At 33.2% G+C, this 19,707-nt stretch overlaps 1 long non-coding RNA gene across 9 annotated transcripts in view; it reads right to left on the reverse strand.

The window, feature by feature from the left end:
- Nucleotides 1–565: 565 nt before the first annotated feature.
- LOC116664851 overlaps nucleotides 566–19,707 on the reverse strand; it is a 161,973-nt gene continuing 142,831 nt past the window's right edge. For 5 of the 9 annotated variants that reach the window (XR_004321342.1, XR_004321338.1, XR_004321336.1 and 2 more), the window contains one exon: nucleotides 566–5,549. This is a non-coding gene — a long non-coding RNA (uncharacterized LOC116664851). The remainder of the gene's footprint in view (nucleotides 5,550–19,707) is intronic. The other 4 variants (XR_004321343.1, XR_004321341.1, XR_004321340.1 and 1 more) reach the window with 3 other exon arrangements.

Raw genomic sequence — 19,707 nt, forward strand, 5'->3', positions numbered from 1 at the left:
TTTATTTTTATTGAAGTGTAGTTGATTTACAATGTTAGTTTCAAGTGTACAGCAAAGCAATTCAGTTATACATACACACACATACATATATATATACATATATTTTCAGATTCTTTTCTATTATAGCTTATTACAAGAAATTGAATACAGTTCCCTGTGTTACATGGTAGGTCCTTGTTGTTTATCTATTTTACATACAGTAGTGTGTGTCTGTTAGTCCCAAACTCCTAATTTATCCCTACCCCTCTTTCCCCTTTGGTAACCATAGTTTGTTTTTTATGTCCATAAGTCTATTTCTGGTTTGTAAAGAAAATTTGGATCTTTTTTTAGATTCCATATAAGTGATATCATATGATATTTGTCTTTCTCTGTCTGACTTACTTCACTTAATATGATAATCTCTAGGTCCATCCATGTTGCTGCAAATGGCATTATTTCATTCTTTTTTATGGCTGAGTAGTATTCTATTATATAAACATACCGCAACTTCTTTATCCATTCATCTGTTGATAGACTTTTAGGTTGGCTCCCTGTCTTGGTTATTGTAAATAGTGCTGCTGTGAACACTGGGGTGCAGGTGTCTTTTTGAAGTAGGGTTCCTTCTGGATATATGCCCAAGAGTGGGATTGCTGGATCATACAGTAAGGCATACAAATATTTTTTAGGAGTGATTGAAGATGGTAAAACCGCGTAGCATTAGATAGTGTTCCTTTCCTCCCAGCTTTTATCCCCCAAATATTTTCTATGTTAGGAGGATAAGCTAAGCAAAAATAAGTAATAAAATGTAGTAGGGTATTGGTGGGTCATAAAAGAGAAAGTCTGGCTAAAAGAAGATAAATTAATAAATAAATTTCTGCCTAAAATTTATCCTGCTTCTTATAACTATGGTGATTGTAAAAATCTGTCATCTCAATTTGGGCAATTTTGAGTAACAGGACTTTAACAATAAGTGATGTCAGGAAAACAGGATTAAATCCTGTCCAGGATACATGAGAACTTACAGTTGGTCTACTTATAACCCTCTCTTGTCCTAGAATCCTTCTCTCTGATGTGACTGGATCAGAGGATTTAAAGAGGATAAATTCCTTTATTTTATAAAAATTACTTAAGTTATTGTTTACCTTTCATGTCTCAGTCCCTCTTTTCTTAATGTGATTTTATTTCCTAGTGAAACATTTTGAAAAGGATGAGAGAGTAAAGGTGGCTTATCTAAGGAAGAATGTTAAACACTGGGAAAATTCAGAAAAACCTCGACACTTAAGAAAGAGTAGAGAATTGAAGATGTTTCAATGAGGAGAATGAAAGAAAAATGTTGGGCTAAACAATCTTTCAAATCAAAACTTTTGTGGCAGATTATCAAAATTCATAGTGCTCACCAAATATGTGAGCAGCTAAAATTAAAACTGGAGGTGTAACAAAACTTTTAAGCAACTATAAATGGTAAGCATAGCTTAAGCATATACATTTTTTTCCATTGTTAAATTCTCATCATTATACTTCTAAATAAGAATGGCGCAACTGAACTTTCATTATTTGTGATCTGCTTGTCTAGAATCTGTCTAGAAGTCAAGAGATTTTCATATTCCCAATGAGTTTTTCTTTGTACTTTTCATAGCATTAGAAATTACCAAAAGTTCCCACTAGCAGATATTAAGGCATTTATCTGAAACGATTCAAGTAATAAATGACATGTCATTGTTAACACAAAAGAGGTTTCAAAATCCATCTTCTCATGAGCACTATGTTAATCAAATCACTTATCCTCATATGAACCTAAGATCAATCCTCTAGACACTCTCTTCCTTCAGCGAGAGAAGGATAACTCTGACTGAACGGCCCCGGGGATGAATGTGCCTGGCCATAAAGAGTAGTGGAGAGGAAAAAGAGAGAATAAAGGACACCATCACCACAGCCAGCTACAGTTGATCTCACCTTGGGAAAGTCACTCCTAGCATTTGGGTGGTTGATATGTCTTTGGCATACCAAAGTGAAGATTTGACCTCATTACATGCTTGCTAAAAACTCTTCAAAGGCTCTTAGATAATGTCAAATGAGTAACAGATAAAATTCAACTCTTTAGTGAAATTTTCCTTCTAGGTTCACTTTATATCAGTTTCTTTCTTATGCTTTTGTCTGATTTCCTCTATGGTCTACCTATTTACATTTTAATCTTTATTTCACACTACTCTCTCACATGTATTGTACATTTCTGCCATGTCTTGGCATTTCTCAAATTTTCCGTAAACCTAAGATCACTTGGAAGAAAATTCATGTTCCGTAGGATATAGAATGGATCGTGAATTAGGTGGAGTTAAAGGAAGCAAACAATTATTTCCTTAGCATTTAGCTTTAAGAGCCAACGCTGACAGATTGTATCTGCTAATGGAGGCTCTAAACCGTGTGCAGTGAAATCTGTTCCACGAGACAGCAATGAAGTAACTCTAGGAATATTTTTTATTAGTTGTAATCTGTAAAAGATCAAATGAGAAGTAAAATCAGTACCTAGATGTTTAATTAATTATTTGATTAACACTTTGTATAAGAATCAATGTGTATATCCTAGTAGGATCTTCACAAGTAAGAGAAGCTTTCGAATGGAAGGTGCTTATGGAGGACCAGGGATTAAAGGCTGTGTCCTGACAGTGGGTTGCAATCGCTTAAAAACACTGCATTAAAAATATTAAGTTAATGATAATTACTTTTCATACTGACCTAAAATTGTGATTCTTAGGTTTTAAAAAACACTTGGTGGATAAACTTAGCAGATGTGGATTCAATAGTGGACAGAAAAAAGCATTTAAAGATGAAGTTATAAAGATAGCTATAGAAAGAATTCAGTACAGTTTGGATTCTGGACATACTCATCCTGAAATCTTTCAGTGAAAATTCTTTATAAATGAGGAAATGAATTTTTTTTCATTTGTTTGTCCCAAGTTAATTTTCCTTTAGTTGAGACTTACGCTTTAACAGTTCTGATTGTGGTTCAGAGATGATGTTATATAATTAAGAACAAACCACTGGGAACAACCACTTTGTGTTTCTTTTCTGAACATTTGTCTGGAATTCAAATTGAAAGTACTCTAAAAATACTTTAAAAATCTACAGAAATGGGGGGAAATATGCCAATAAGTAATTCCCAGCACTTTCTAACAAAACTCTCATTTTACAAGGAATAACGATGGAAAACTAAGATTTACTTCACAGTAAAATTCCTAAGTGCAGTGGTGAAGGTTGAAACTATTTATAATAAGCATTTTAGAAATACAAAAAAAAATTCAACTCACTTTCTAGGAGGGTATTTTTTCCCATCTGGTACCAGACTTGCCCTCACACTGTAATGATGAGAAAATTAAACAAACATGGGTATGTGTGAATACATACATATATACATATAAATATATCAAATGTTTATAGCATTGGACAGCAGCTAATGCAAGAACATTATCCTCCAGAAAATGGGCGTGTACAAAGGAAGTCCCACTTTGAGTGCTGTCCTCTCCCTACAGACAAATTTCTGGCCAATGTGCAATGAAGTGGAGTCCAAAGAAATCATGTGGTCCTGCTGAGTGAAGGCAAAATCAGAGTTTGGGGCAGATGAAGTAGCGTAATTCTATAAATGAGAGCAATATAGAAGAAGGGAGACCAAAGAAATCAGAAGTTCCCCACAAAGTACTGGGCTAAGACTGGGCTGCCTGTACACAGAATGAGACCGTACAGTCTTACCAAGAGTTGGCAGCTATGATACTGTAAGTGTAGCATGGATGCCAGAGGCTGAGACGTTCTGGGACATTGACGTCCCAGCACATCCCTAGGGCACTGAGCATTGAACAGAGACTCCACTGAGGCCATGCTTTGGGATACTTATGTCCTCATTCGAGAATAAGATTTCTGTGGACTGACCCTAACAGTCTGAAACCCATCCTTGATGATATCCATGTAGGAGATTTGAGTTCAGAGATTGATTCTTGTTAATTTACAGAGTTTGGAAAACACACTGGTCTTTCCCCAGGCATAAAAGACATAAAATCAAACCTATCAAAGTTCAAGGAAATCAGCCAGTAATTGAACTGACAACTAAGATAAAAATCAATGCCTTACAGGATAGTAACAGAACCTAGAACCTTTACAAAGCCACAATTCTCAATATAAAATTTTTAAAAAATTACCAGTTACTCAAAGAAAGATGGAAATGTGTTTCATATTAAAAAAAAAAAAAAAGTCAATAGAAGCCAACTCAGTGATGGCGAAAATGTTGGCTTTGTCAAATTGTGTCTATTATAAAATATTCATTAATTTTAAAATATATTTAAAGAAAATATGGTCTTAATAAGATAATAATAAAAGAACAACTGGAAACTATAAATAAAGAGAACCAAATGGAAATTCTTGATCTTAAAATTATAATAATTGAAATTAAATAATTAACTGGATTGCCAATGTACTATTGGGTTATACTGCAAAGTATAAAAGTCTATGACTTGATACTGAAAAATTTTGATAAAATATTAGCCAAAAATTTAATTGCTAAACATCTGAACATTATATAATAAAGAATATCGGAATTTGAGTCTTTTTCTTTCAGGGAAGATTTGGGGATTCATATAGTAGAGTGAGAATTATTGATAAGAGTGGGTGTCCTAATATTGGATTAATTGTGGGGCATAGAGTGTCATAGTATAAATACATCTTACTATGTATTGTAAGCTGTTAATTGTAAATGCTAATGAGAGCAAGGTAGCTGAGAATAATATTTTAAAGGTAGATAAGGGGAAAGAGTATTAAGTTATTGGACTTAAGATGAAATAGTGAAAGATAATCAAGGCTGATGAAGAGAGTTTATTTCATAGTTTTAGGTCAAAGCCAAGTAGTTGAGAACTAAGAAGCAGTGGTTTTGTGCAGCACTGAGATGATCTCCAGAGAAGTGATCCAAACATGTTTCCTTATATTATATAACAAAGACTTTTCATAAAAAATATTCAACCTCCCTTTGTCATCATCTCTTTTCTTTTTTAAATTAGATACATATATATATTTACTGAAGAATAGCTGGTTTACAGTGTTGTGTTAATTTCAGGTGTAAAGCATAGTAATTCAGTTACACATATATATGTTCCTTTTGTCATCATCTCTTCTATTTCAGTCATCTATTTCCTGCACACACTTGTCAAAGAAACTTAAGAATTCAGTTGTTCCTGATGAGATCAGCTTGACGCTTTTACTTCCCGGTATTCAGAGCAAGTGCCTCACTGAGCAGCAGTGCCCTGTTACAGTCCGAGTCGCTCATTACCTTGATGGATTTGCAGGGAAGGGCAAGAACCTTTCACAAGTCTTGAGGGCTCATTTTCCCTTTCCCCTCACCAACGCCGCGGTTTAGGACGGAAGCATTGCTTTTGCCGTTTCTCTGCTGCTGTGTGACCGAAAGTTGGAGAGCACTGTCTGTGCTAATCTGGGCCTTTTTAAAAATGTTAGTTTTCCATAAGGTTTCCATTACTCATTTTTCCAACTGATTGAGCAGCTGTATGCGTACCTTCTGGCACTCTGGCTGGAAGCTGATTCATTCACATTGTGAAAGAAAAAAATACAATCTCTTGTTAATCATCTTATTTACTACTGCTTCGCCCAGAAAGGATTCAATCATCCTGGGCACCAGGCTGCAATCCAATCTTTTTCCCATTTGCAATAAGCAAATTCAATTCCCCACATCTCTGTTTTAAAGGAAATTTAAATGTCGATGAAGCTGATGAGCTTGTAGTTTGACACTTGGATGTTGTCTCCAGTGGACTAAGGATGATGAATCATTATTGATTTTCACTGAACTGAATAAAACGTGAATATTTCAACAGGGATCAAACATTTTCAATTCACTCAGTGATAACATAGGAAGATACGGTTCCATTTTTCAGCATCTCATATTTAGCAAAATTCACAAAATCAATAAAATTATATAATCCTCATTACTAGGATATGAATACTTTATGATATATATATTTACTTAGAAAATCTTATCGAGAATTAAGCAGGCAATGTAAAAACATGTGCATTTTTCCTATTTGGACTAATGTAATTGACACTACTGGGATCTTTTCTCTAAGCAAAGAGGTAATGTTTAGAATTAAAGTCAGTGTAGTAAGATTACACTTGGTAATGTCACTGGTATTTTTAAATCTAAGATTCGTTAATAAAATAATGTTTAACTCAATCATATAAAGTTGAATAAACGTTTAAGCTTTAGTTCTGGCAGTAGAATCAGACATGGATTAGAGCACCTATTCTGTTCCTCACCAGTTTAGTGACATAATCTCTCTGAACCTCAGTTTTTTTCATTTGGAAAATGGAAACCTTGGCTTAAAGAATTTTGTCAGTGTTAAGTGAAAATTATATGCGTGGAGCTTGTGTTTATCTGTGTGTGTGATCGTGTTTATATGCACAGATCATATTGTTTGCTCAATTATGATGTCTTATAAATACTTCCTTTAAAATATTTCCCCACTTTTATTTTCACTTTGAATTATATTTTTTGTAATTTGATAAATATAACATTTACTTCATTTTTAGTTGCCCTAAGAAGCAATTATGATAGCTTTTGAATGATGGTAGTTAAAAGAGCAAGTCTTCCTTCACAATTAAAATTATATCTTACTTTGATTTAATTTAGAGCATTACAATTCAGTGTATCTTTACACATTGTAATCTTTATGGCCCCCATGACTCTGGAATATTAACATCATCTTTATTTCACATATTAAAAAAGAACTGGATGTTTAGAGACTTCACCAATTTGACTACAGTTTTAAAGGAGTAAGTGATGGATCTGAGAATAGAGGTGGTACTTTTTCAACCTAACTTGGAAGATTTTTGGAAAGGCGTTAGGCAAATATGTTGTCACAGATGATGCTAATCTTGAATCTCTGTCAATTACCTCCTTCCTTTTAGTGTTATCTACCCTCCCAGCCCCGCCCCACACACACCCTGCCCCCGTTCCCACCCCCGCCCCGGTCCATTGACAGTCAAGGACTGTGTTTCCCAGACTCCCTTCCAACATCAGATACTCATGACTAAGTCCGGGGAAATGAAATATGATCAGAAACATCTGAGCAACTTTCAAATCATGGTGCTAACAGAAATGTGGCTGTATTAACCCTTTCTTTTCCACTTTTTTCCTCTTTGGGGGGATGTATTATATTTATTTCTGATAAAAACTTGTGAGCATATTTCTCAGTGTTTAAAGTTTTTCCAAGGGAAAGAAGGAACACCATTGTGAAAATGTACAGCGTTGCCATGTTCTTATTTGCTGCAAAGGCTTTGCTTTCAGATTCTAAAAGGATGGAAGCTTAGCATATCTCACTCTTATATCAGTTAACTCAGCAACACTGGAAAGGAGTTGACTCAATAGTGAGCTTTTCCTGGAGAAGACGTGAGGCTTTTATTTAAAAACTAGATATAGAAGTGAAAAGTTAATTTTGAGTTAAAAAATATGAATTAACAGATTTGTATCATTTCCCAAATAGTCAGCCTTTCAACTCTGCATGAAGTGGACATAGAGCTAAATAAATCCCCAGGAAGCTTTAAACCTGTTTATGTGCCGAAGTCTATCATCTTATATTTTGATTAGTCTTTAGCCCCTTCTAGAGATGCAAAGAGGGAAAAAATGCCTTTGAATGCTAGATAAGTTTAGGTTTACCAAATGTAGAACACTGAAAAAATTACTTAACCACTTCAAGCCTTACATTCCTAGATGTAAAATAAATGCAAAGTATTACCTGACAAGGCTTTTATGAGTTTTCAATACACTGAAAAGCATCAGAAATAATAAATGCCACTCTTTGACAGCAAGGCATATGCATTTTGATATCGGTATTCTGAGTGTCCAAACTGTCTAATATAATGTAACTCACATGTGTAATTTAAATTTTTCTATTAGCCACGTTGAAATATATTTAAGAGCAAAATTAATACAGTGACACTTTTTGTAACCCAGTATACCTAAAGATAATTTCAACATTCAATCAGTATGAAAATTATTTGTAAGATATTTTACATTCTTATTTTACATATGCCAAGTTTTTATAATCAGTTCTGTATATTACACTTGTAGCACATCTCAATCTGGACTGACTACATCCCAAGTGTTCAGCAGTTGTTTGTGACCAATGGCTACTGTATTGGACAGTGCAAATATATACGGGTTAATATATAGTAGTTATTCAAGATCAAGATATGTTTTCAGTGAATAATTACCCAAGTTACAGATAAAGCAGAGGAGAGTGAGATCAAAAATATTTGTTAGCCAGTACTTTATTATACAGAAAATGATACATAATTGAAGTAGAATAAAACACTCTGCAGTGTGTAATTATTGATAATGTAAAAGTGCTTTACCATTTTTGAACATGAGCTCAGTCACAATGGATTTTAGTGTATACATTATTAACTGTGTATAAATAGCCTTAAATGTCACTCTACTAGAGCGTAAGTGGGAGGATCAGATACTGAGTTTGAATTAATCAAACTTATCATTTGAACTAATCGAATGATTTTTTTAAACCTCACAGGGTAACTATAAAATGGAGTCTTTTCAAAAATTTCTGGACTATTTCTTTTAGTCTGTTAATTTCCATGCCTTCTTATCTATTTATTCATGGTGGGGACATATTGATGAGAATACAAATTTGTCATTTTATTTATAGATTTTGGAATTCTCTAACTTAGATAAATTTAGAATATACCTGAGGATAATATGCAACTTTAAAGCATCTTAGGTAAATGAAAGATGTCTTCCATCAGGCATCTAAAAAATTGCTATTCCTGACCCTAAACAATCCCAGATCAAGTACAAAATGAATATTAAAGCATTTTCACCTGAAATGTCTATTATCCCTGAGGGATAAAACATGGATGGCAAAAATTTCTTCAAATTTTCAAAAAATTATATTTATTTTTTCTTGTTCTGGAGTTTTAATAAATTCATTAAAATATAAAACACAAGTATAATATTTGTTATAATTATTTCTGGGCTATTTTATGAGAGGAATCAAAAGTCTAAATTAACTAAAAAAAATAGAGCCAATAAGAGAACCCCATAAGTTAGCCTGTATTAAAAAAAAAAAAAAAGAAGAGAAATATACTTGCAATATACATCAAAAACAGTTTAGAAAATATTAGAAAATATTATGTTAACAAGAATTAGTGAAAAAATATAAATATCTACTAATAGCTTAATTGTGTCTTTAGGAATAAAACCAAAAGCCAGGAAAAATGAATGTATATTTAGTAAGAGGAGATTCAATTTCTTCTTCTTAGAGGAGGCATTAAAGATTACAAAGATTTTAATTATTTCTGAATCACTTAAAATGATTAAAAACAATAGAGATTTCTGAAGTTTCTTGTGAAAACAGGCAAGAACATATAAAAAAATTTAAGGGAGAAATTAACCTACCACATACTGAAAAAATTGCAAAGCTATAAATATATAGTATCCTAATTGTATCTGAATACCTAAAAACATCCCTGAAACTGCATAATCCAGAGTCTACACAGCACACAGAGAGCGATTCCCTGGGTAAGGCTAGGATAGAATAACCGTGTTTTCAGATTACATTTACTCCTGAGCCTGTTCTTTAAAGAGACCTTACTTAGGTCAAGGTTTAACATGTAAATGTAAAGGTAGCAGTGGAAGGCTTTTTTTTTTTAATTTTGTCCCTGACAGTTCTGAAGCTATTTGGAAAACTACCTAGGTATTAAAAAAAAAAAAAAAAAAAGCACAGTATAATATTTTCTGCACAAGAAACTTCAGAAAGTTTGGGTCAATACATTACTAACAACCACAGTGCAAGTTAAGAGGCTTGAAATTTTCTTGCACGTCTGTGTTTGTTATTTTGTGCTGCATTTTACCCAGAGAAAAACATGCCTAGGAGAACTGAAAATTACACCCCTGCATTTAGTTTGCTACACTAAAAAATAAATAAATGGGGCATTTGATCAGGTATGTTTTTCTGCCTTGCTCAGGGAACATAATTAGATTTTCTCCATTATTAATCTGTTAATCAGGTGAAACACACTGATTCTATCTACCCTCCGTTTCCGTAAAATACTCCACTGGTAACTGTTTACTCACTGGATTCCATTTGTTAACATTTATTTTATGAGTTTTACATCTGTATCTGATAGAAATTGATCTGTCATTTTCTACTCTTCTAATTCTCTTTTACATATTAGTATGGAGATTATTCCTCCTAATAGAAAGAGTTGGGAAGTGTGAATTGTTTTTTCTCTCTCTTAAGCAATCTTGTTAAAAACTTCTATTATTTCTTCCTTAAGTGTTTGGAAGAAATTACTGATGAAACTCACAGGTCTTAAGTTTTCTTGGTGGGAAGTAATAACCCACATTTTCAGATCCCTTGGTAGACACCAGAATATTCATATTTTCTATTTCAGCTTCTATTAACATCAGGAATTTACATTTTATTTAAGGTTTTTCTTTTTCCTATCAAAATCAATTTGTCATTTTTTAATAAAATTATTTATAATACTTTGTTATTTTTGCTTTAATGTTGTGAAACTTGTAGTGATATCCCCCTTTGTACTTTTGTTGATTGGTATCAATACCAATATTGATATTGATTGATATTTTTGTTTTCTCTTTTTTCTATCAGTCTTGCTAGGAATTAATTAACTTTTTAAAATCTTTTCAAAGTAATAGTTTTTAGTTTTTGTGTCTTTATTTACAATTTCATTTATTTTTATTTTATATTTATTGCATTCATCCTTTTACTTTCTTTAAATGTTGTCTCTTTTTATTCTAGCTTCTTTTGATGAAAGTTTAATCACTGATATGTTGGTCCTTTCTTTAATATACACACTTAAGGCTACACATTTCTCTCTAAGCACTGCATTCTCTCTTTCGTACAGGTTTTGATACGTCATATCTTAATTATAATTTACTTCAGATAACTTCCCAATTTTTATTTTGATTTCTTTTTTCATTGACTTGTTATGTAGACCCCTCTTACTCAAATTCCAGACTTTGGAGGTTTTTCTGGTTATCTTAAAGTTATTAAATGTTAGTTATTAAATCCCCTTGTGACTAGGGACATATTTACTCTTGATTCCAATTACTTGAAATTTATTACAACTTTCTTTATAGCCCAACATGTTAATTTCAATAAATTTTCATAATTATATTATCTCTGAATACATATAGTTTTACTTCTTACTTTCTGAGTGCCTTTTCTTTTTCTTACCTATTTTAGCTAGAATTCCTGTCACTATGATGAACGCGAGTGATGAGAATGAGCACTCTTCCCTTGGTTCTGATCCGGGGAGGAAAACATTTAGCCTTATACCATTAAATATGATGGCAGCTGGGGTTTTGCACATGTAGACTTTGTTGGGTTAAAGGAGTTCTCTTCTACTTCTAGTTTGTGTATCTTTTTCATGAAAACATACTAGATTTGCTTCAAACAGATAAGGATCTAATTGAGATGATTTTGTTGTTTCTGTCTTAATTTTATTAATATGATAATTAATTTTCAGATGTTAAACTAACCTTGTACTCCTGAAATAAACCCAATTGATCATGCTACATACTCCTTTTTATACAGTGCTGAATTTAGTAAGCCAGTAGGTCTCTCAGCCTCTGCTGCTGGGCTGTGTGTACATGCGTTAGGACGTGCCATCACTGCTCTAGCAGTTCACAGCTCTGCTTTGGCCTTCACTTCCTGCTTCCACAGAACCTCAGGATTAACCAGAGATGAGCAATTAGGATCTTTTAAGTTATTTCCTGGACATGTTCACAGCCCTGCATATGCACACGTCCTTTTAGATAACCATAAATATTCAGAGCCTCTACAGACATCTTGTTCCCCAGATTTTCATTTTAAGTTTTCTGGTCAGCCTCCAGTTTGCCCTAAATGGTGCTGATGATACGTTAGGCACCTGCACTGTTGAACAATTGCTGCTGATGGTTTTGGCAAATACCCTAGGGACAGTGCTGTTTGCTCTTAGTGAGCTGAGTCAGGTTATATAAAGTCAGACTCTGAGAAGAAGGTTTTCCAGGGAGCAGCCAGGGAATTCAGGTCGATTAGTAACAGTTATCTGGGAATGCAGTCTGAGGAGCTGTAATTACCTACGTGTTAGACCATTTGGCCAGTGGCCCAAGTCATCCATACTCTTCTGTATTGTCCTTCTTTTTGCCTTCTGTGCCTCAGTTTGGCCATCTTTTATTGGTGTGTCTTCTATTTCATTGGTTCTGCTATAAACAGCCTGCTATTAAATCATCCACTGAGTTGCTAATTTCAGTTATTTAATATATTAATCATAATTATTGTAAGCTCCTTGTCTTTTTCTATTGTCTAATTTGTTCTCTAGGTTATTGATAAGATAGCCATAACTCTTCATATGTGTTTTTTTAACCTTTATTGATACAGTATTTGCAGAGCATAAAGTTCACCCTTCTCTTAGTTTTTAATAGTTTGGCAGACATTGTGTATAAAATAAGTATAGAGGTTGCAAATGGTGATTTATTCATTACCAGAGAGGATTCCCTTTTTTCTCAGTTAGGTTTAGGGATGGTCACCTCCATCCAATATAGGATTAAGCTCATTCAGAGTAGGGTAAAAGTTTCAGAAAATTAAGCTACTTTTGGTTAACCATCATTACACCATGACTCTGTAGTCATTCAAGACTGTTAACTGATTATCTCACTGGTCTTTGTCTATACTAAAAGACTATGAGGATGTGGTTCTTATGGAGATAGCTTTTGAAAGGTGTCCTTTTTAGCTTCTGCTCAATAATGCTTCAAAATTTGGCAAATGTCTTGAGGGAAATTTCCTCTTTGGTTTTGAGGGTTCCTTCATCCTCTGACCTTCGCACACACCAAAGTCAAAATCTCTGTTGGCTTTTCTGTCCTACAGCAGCTACCTCCCGACACTGGACTTGCAACCTCTATCTAAGCCCTGAGTCAGAGGCTCCTACATAGTATTGGCTGTAGATTCTAGGGTGAATTCACCACTAATTTCAGTACCTTAATCTCTGGCCTATTTTATTTCTGCTTGGATCCAATTTACTTTTGACAGGGCCCTGAACTCCTAAGCAGTGAAAGTCTAAGGGAGACTTCACCTTCCTTTTCCGGGCTTTCCTCCTAACTCCTTACTGGCACTCATTTTGACAATTCAGCCACGGAAGGGGGATGTGCGGAGGAAGTGAAGATTATATGTCAGTCCTCAAAACAACAGTTCACTGTCTGATCCTCAGCTTATGCCCCCACTGGCAAATGCATTCATTCTAAAAAGCAGTTGCTTGTCTGTCAGCTCACTTTTAAATGGTTCTTCCCCTCTATGGAATTTTATTTCCTCAAGTCTACTTAGCTTTCACAGATCTCTGATGTCTTTAAAATATAATTTTTAATTTATCTGTCTGTTTTTGTTGTTACCAGTATTAAAAATAAAAACAGAAAGCTTCTAAAGAAAAAAACAGTCCAACCACAGAAGAAATGTAAATGTCATATTCAAGTGAGAAAATAAGTCTCAGTATAAAAGAGGAAATGCAAATAAGTCAAAAAGGCATCATCCTTCACGTATTAAACTAGCAAATAAAAGGAAAGAATATTTCCTGTTGTTACATGTTAAAAGCTGTAAACATTTAAAAATAATAAAGTAGTATATTTTAAGAAGCTAAATGGGTTCATACTCTGTCAGTTTTTATCTCTCTAAAATATGTGGGAACTAATTTGATAACTAAAAAATTTTACAAGGATTATCATACAGTTAATTGAAATAGAGAAAAATTGACAAAAACTTCAATGTAGAAACTAGCAGAGTGTTTAAATAAATTATGCATATTTATAAATGATTATCATACTACTAAAATGATATTTTCAAGAAATTTGTAATGTCATGGAAAAATACTTGCTACATAATGTTTATTCTAAAACAGGTTGCCTAATTATTCCTATAATTTCCGTAGAAAAATGCAATAGCTTTGTAAATCTAAAATCTACCTGTCTATAGAAAACAATGAGCTGTTAGTAAGCTAACAGATTAGATTAACAGTGTTTGCTTCTTTACCATGAGATTACGGATTAGTCTTTATACTTTTTCCCTAGTTTTCAAGGTTTCTATAATATGTATATGTGACTTTTGAAATCTGAAAAAACAAAGGAATTACATTAAAATGATATGGAAGATTTTGATATAAATCATCATGTTTAGGGTGTGTATAAAAGGCCAAATACATACATTTAGGTCTAATACCTTTTTCTTAATTGAGATGACATTGGTTTAATACATTATATAAGTTTCACATACGCATTATATTTTGACTTTTGTATACGTGATAGCGTGCTCATCACCAACAGTTTAGTTTCCATCTGTCACCATGCAGTTGACCCCCTTTACCCATTTCATCCTCCTTCCACATCCCTTCCCTTCTGGTAATCAGTATTCTCTTCTCTGTACCTATGTGTTTGTTCTTGTTTTGTTTGTTTATTTTGTTTGCGTTTATATTCCACATAGAAGTGAAATCATACAGTATTTGTCTTTCTCTGTCTGATTTTTTTCACTTAGCATAATACCCTCCATGTCCATCGCTGTTATAGCAAGTGGCAAGATTTCATCTCTTTTATGAAACATCTGTATTCCATTGTATATATGACATCTTATTTGTCCATTCATCTATTGATGGGTACTCAGGTTGTTTCCATATCTTGGCTATCGTAAATAATGCTGCAGTGAATGTAGGGGTGCATGTATCTTTTTGAATTTGTGCTTTTTTATTTTTCAAATAAATACCCAGAAATAGAATATCTGGATCATATGGTAGTTCTGTTTTTAATGTTTAAAGGACTCTCCTATTTTCCATAAAGGCTGCACCAATTTACATTCCCAGCAACACTGTATGAGGGTTCTCTTTTCTCCACATCCTCTCCAACACTTGTAATTTCTTGCGTATTTAATAACAGCCATTCTAATGGGCATGAGGAGGTATCTCATTGTGGCTTTGATTTTGATTTCCTTAATAATTAGTGATGTTGAACATCTTTTCTTGTGCCTGTTGACCATCTGTATGTCTTCTTTGGAAAAACATCTATTCAGTTTCTCTGCCGATTTTTCAATTTTGTTGTTGTTGTTGAGTTGTAAGAGGCTTTTTATATATTTTGGGTATTGACCCCTTATCAGATATATGATGTGCAATATCGTCTTCCATTCAGGAGGTTATCTTTTCTTTATTGATAGTCTACTTTGCTGTGCAGAAGCTTTTTAATTGATGTAGTCCCATTTGTTTTATTTTCTTTGATTTCCCTAGCCTGAGAAGATCTATCCAGAAAGATACTGTTAAGATTAAGTCAAACAACATATGACCTATGTTTTCTTCTAGGAATTGTATGGATTCAGGTCTTATATTCAAACCTTTAATCCATTTTGAGTTGATTTTTTGTGTATGGTTTAAAATAATGGTCTAGTTTCATTCTTTTGCACACGTCTGTTCAGTTTTCTAGCACCATTTATTGAGGAGGCTATTTCTCCATTGTATGCTCTTCTATGTTTTAAATTAATTGTCCATATATATGTGAGTTTGTTGTGGGTTTATTTCTGGGCCCTCAATTCTGTTTCATTGATCTTTAAAAAAAAACTATGTTATTTTGATTACTATAGCTTTGTAGTGTATTTTGAAATCACAAAGTATGATACATACAGCTGTGTTCTTTTTTTCTCAGGATTGCTTTCACCATTCTGGGTTTTTTTTCTGGTTCCATATAAATTTTAAGATTTTTTTTGTTGTATTTCTGTGAAAAACGTCACTGGGATTTTGATAGGGATTGCATTGAATCTGTAGGTTGCTTCAGGTAATACAGACATTTTAACAATGTTAATCATCAAATCCATGAACATGGAATATCTTTGCATTTCTTTGTTTCTTCAATTTCTTTGAATAGTGTCTTATGATGTTCAATGTGCAGTTCTTTCACCTCCTTGGCTAATTTAATTTAGAGGTATTTTATTGTTTTGGTGCAGCTGTAAATGGAATTTTTTTCTTAATATCTCTTTCTGATAGTTCATTATTAGTATATAGAAACACTATATTGTATATTGATTTTGTATGCAACTTTATTTGTTTATTATTTATAATAGTCTTCTGGTGGATTCTTTAGATTTTCTATGTATAAAATTATGTCACCTGCAAATAGTCCAGATTTTACTTCTCCCTTTCTGATTAAATGTCTCTTCTTTCTTTTTCTTGCATAATTGCTCTGGCTGGGACTTCCAATACTATGCTGAATAAGAGCGGCAAGAGTGGGCATCCTTGTTCCTATCTTAGAGGAATAGCTTTCAATTTGTTCACCCTTGATTACGATGTTAGCTGTGGGTTTGTAATATGTGGCCTTTATTATGTTTAGGTACATTCCTTCTATACCCATTCTACTGAGAGTTATTTTTATCATAAATGGGTTTTGAATCTTGTCAAATGCTTTTTCTGCATCTGTTGAGATGATCATATGGTTTTTTTCCTTCATTTTGTTAATGTGGTGTATCATGCTGATTAATTTGTGGACGTTGAACTATCCTTGCATCCCTGGAATAAATGCCACTTGTTTATGATGTATGATTATTTCAATGTATGGTTGTATTTGGTTTGCTAATATTTTGTTGAGGATATTTGCATCTATGTTCATCAGAGATATGAGCCTGTAATTTTTAAACTGTACTTGTCTGGTTTGGGTATCACTGAAATTTTGCCCTCATAAAATGAGTTAGGAAGCATTCTCTCCTCTTCAGTTTTTTGGAAGAGTTTAAGAAGGAGAGGTATTAAATGCTCTTAGAATGTTTGGTAGAATTCAACTGTGAAGCTGTTCATTCCTGACTTTCGCTTTTCAGGAGATTTTAGATCACTGTTTTTTAATCTCCTTATCAGTTGCTATTCTGTTTAGATTTTCTATTTCTTTATCATTCAGTCTTGGAAATTTGTATAATTCTAAAAATATATCTAAATATATATCCAATTTGTTGCATATAGCTGTCAATAGTATTCTCTTATAATTCTTTGTATTTCTGTTGCAACTATTTGTAATTTCTGCTTTTTTATTTCTGATTTTATTTATCTGAGCTTCTCCCATTTTTTTTCTTAGTAAGTCTTGCTAAAGGTTTGTCCATTGTGTTTATCTTTTCAAACAACCAGCTCGTAGTTTTATTGATCCTTTCTATTGTCTTTTTAGTCTCCATTTTCTTTCCATTCTCATCTTTATCATGTCCTTCCTTCTAAGGTGGGTTTTTTTTTTTTTCCTAGTTCCTTTAGGTGGAAGTTTAGATTATTTAATATTTTTCTTCTTTCTTGAGATAGTCTTGTATTAGCTCCCTCTTAGTACTGCTTTTGCTGCATCCCATTGATTTTATGTCATATTTCATTTTCATTCCTCCACAAGTATTTTTAAAATTTCTTTTGATTTCATCATTGACCTAATAGTTGCTCAGTAGCATGTTGTTTAGTCTCTACATATTTATGATTTTTCCAGCTTTCTTCTTACATTTGATTTCTGGTTTCTGACCTTTGTGGTCAGAAAAGTTGCTTGATATGATTTCAGTCTTTTAAAATTTATTGAGACTCATTTTGTGTCCTAAAACATGGTCTACCCTTGAAAATGTTCCATGTGCACTTGAGAAGAACGTGTATTTTGCTGCTTTGGGATTAAATGTTCTGTATCAATCTATTAAGTTTATCTGGTCTGATATTTTATCTAAGGCTGCTGCTGCTTTGTTGACTTTCTGTCTGGATAAAGTATCCAGTAATTTAGTGGGGATGTTAAAGTCCCCTTTTATTATTTGTGTGCTGTCAATTTCTCCCTGTAAGTCTGTTAATACTTGCTTTATATATTTTGGTGTTGATGTGTATATGTATATGGTGTTGATGTGTATGTATATATATATACACACACACACATCTCCTTATCTTCTTGATGAATTGTCCCCTTTAACTTTATAAAATGTCCGTCTTTGTCTCTTGTTACCATTTTTGGCTTGAAGTATATTTTGTCTGATATGAGTACAACTACACCTATTTTCTATTGGCTGCCATTTACTTGGAGTATCATCATCCATCCCATCATTTTCAGCCCATGTTTGTCTTCAGGGTGAGATGAGTCTTTTGCAGGTGGCATATAGTTAGGTCTTATTTTTTAATCCATCCAGCCACTCTGCATCTTTTGATTGGTGAATTTAACTGATTTACAGTTAGGGTGATTATTGATAAGGACTTAGTATTGCCATTTTACCTTGTTTTCTGGTTTCCCTATATTTCTATTTCTTATTTCTTGTATTTCTATCTGCCATTTTAGTTTGGTGATTTTCTATGATGTTATTCTTAGTTTCCTCTTTTTTTGTTTCACGTCTCTGCTCTAGATTTATATTTTGTGATCATGATCTTTGTATAAAATGTCTCATAGATAACACAGTCCTTTTTCTGCTGATAGCATCATATCTTCATTTACATATATGTGTTTCATCCTTTTCCTCTTCCCCTTTTATATTTTTTGTTGTTTCAAATTATTCCATTTTATGTTGTGAGTTTGCCACCAAAATGACACTATAGTTATCTTTACTGCTTTTCCCTTTTATGCTATAATTTAGTGTTTAAACTATTCTAATATAGAGTTGCAATTTTCTGTCTATTTATCACCTTACTCAAAGTTTATAATTCTGCTTTTTCATTTCATGTAGAAGAACTCTTCAATGTTTCTTGTAAGGCAGGTCTAGGGGTGATGAACTCCTTCAGCTTTTGTTTGGGAAAGACTATTTCTTCTTCATATCTTAAAGATAACTTTTCTGGATAGAGTGTTCTTGGCTGGCAGCTTTTAATTTTTAATATTTTGAGTATGCCATTCTGTTGTCTCTTGGCCCATAGAATTGCTGCTGATAATATCTGCTGATAGCTTAATGGGGGTTCCTTTATGTTACCATCCTATTTTCCCTGACTGCCTTTAAAAATTCTTTGTCATTGACTTTTGACAGTTTTAATATAATGTGTCTTGGAGAAGGTCTTTTTATGTTGAGTTATTAGGTGTTCTTTTAGCTTCATGGACGTATATATCCAGTTCCTTCCCCAGGTTTAGGATGTTCTCAGTTATTATTTCTTTAAATAAACTTTCTACTCCCTTCTCCCTCTCTTCTCCTTCTGAGATACCAATTATCTTTATGTTGCCCTTCCTAATGAAGTCAGCTAGCTCTTACAGAATTCCTTCATTTTTATTTCTAGATTTATATCTTTGTTCTCACTAATTCTCTCTTCCATATCATCTACTCTATTTCTAATACTCTCTATTGCCTTCTTTATCTCACTTACTGAGTTCTTCAGCTCCAGACTTTCTGTTTTGTTCTTTTTTAAGTTCCAGTCTCTTTGGTAAAGTATTCCTTCTATTTGTTAATTTTACTGCTAAACTCATTAATTATTGCTGAGTTTTCTTGGAGCTCATTGAGTTTCCTCATGATAGCTATTTTGAATTTCCTATGAGTTAGATTGAAATAGTCCATGACTTTAATTTTGGTTTCTAGAGGCTTGTCATTTTATTTTTGTGATGCCAGATTACCATGATTTTTCATAGTGACTGATAATTTGTTCCTCTGCCAGGGCATTTGAAGTAGAGAGCACCTTTCTTCTTTAGGAAAAGGTTTTTGTTTGTTTGCTTGTTTGTTTTTTACTTTATTCCAACAATTCAACAGG

Source organism: Camelus ferus, chromosome 7, assembly GCF_009834535.1.
Source record: "Camelus ferus isolate YT-003-E chromosome 7, BCGSAC_Cfer_1.0, whole genome shotgun sequence".
Lineage (NCBI taxonomy): Eukaryota > Metazoa > Chordata > Mammalia > Artiodactyla > Camelidae > Camelus > Camelus ferus.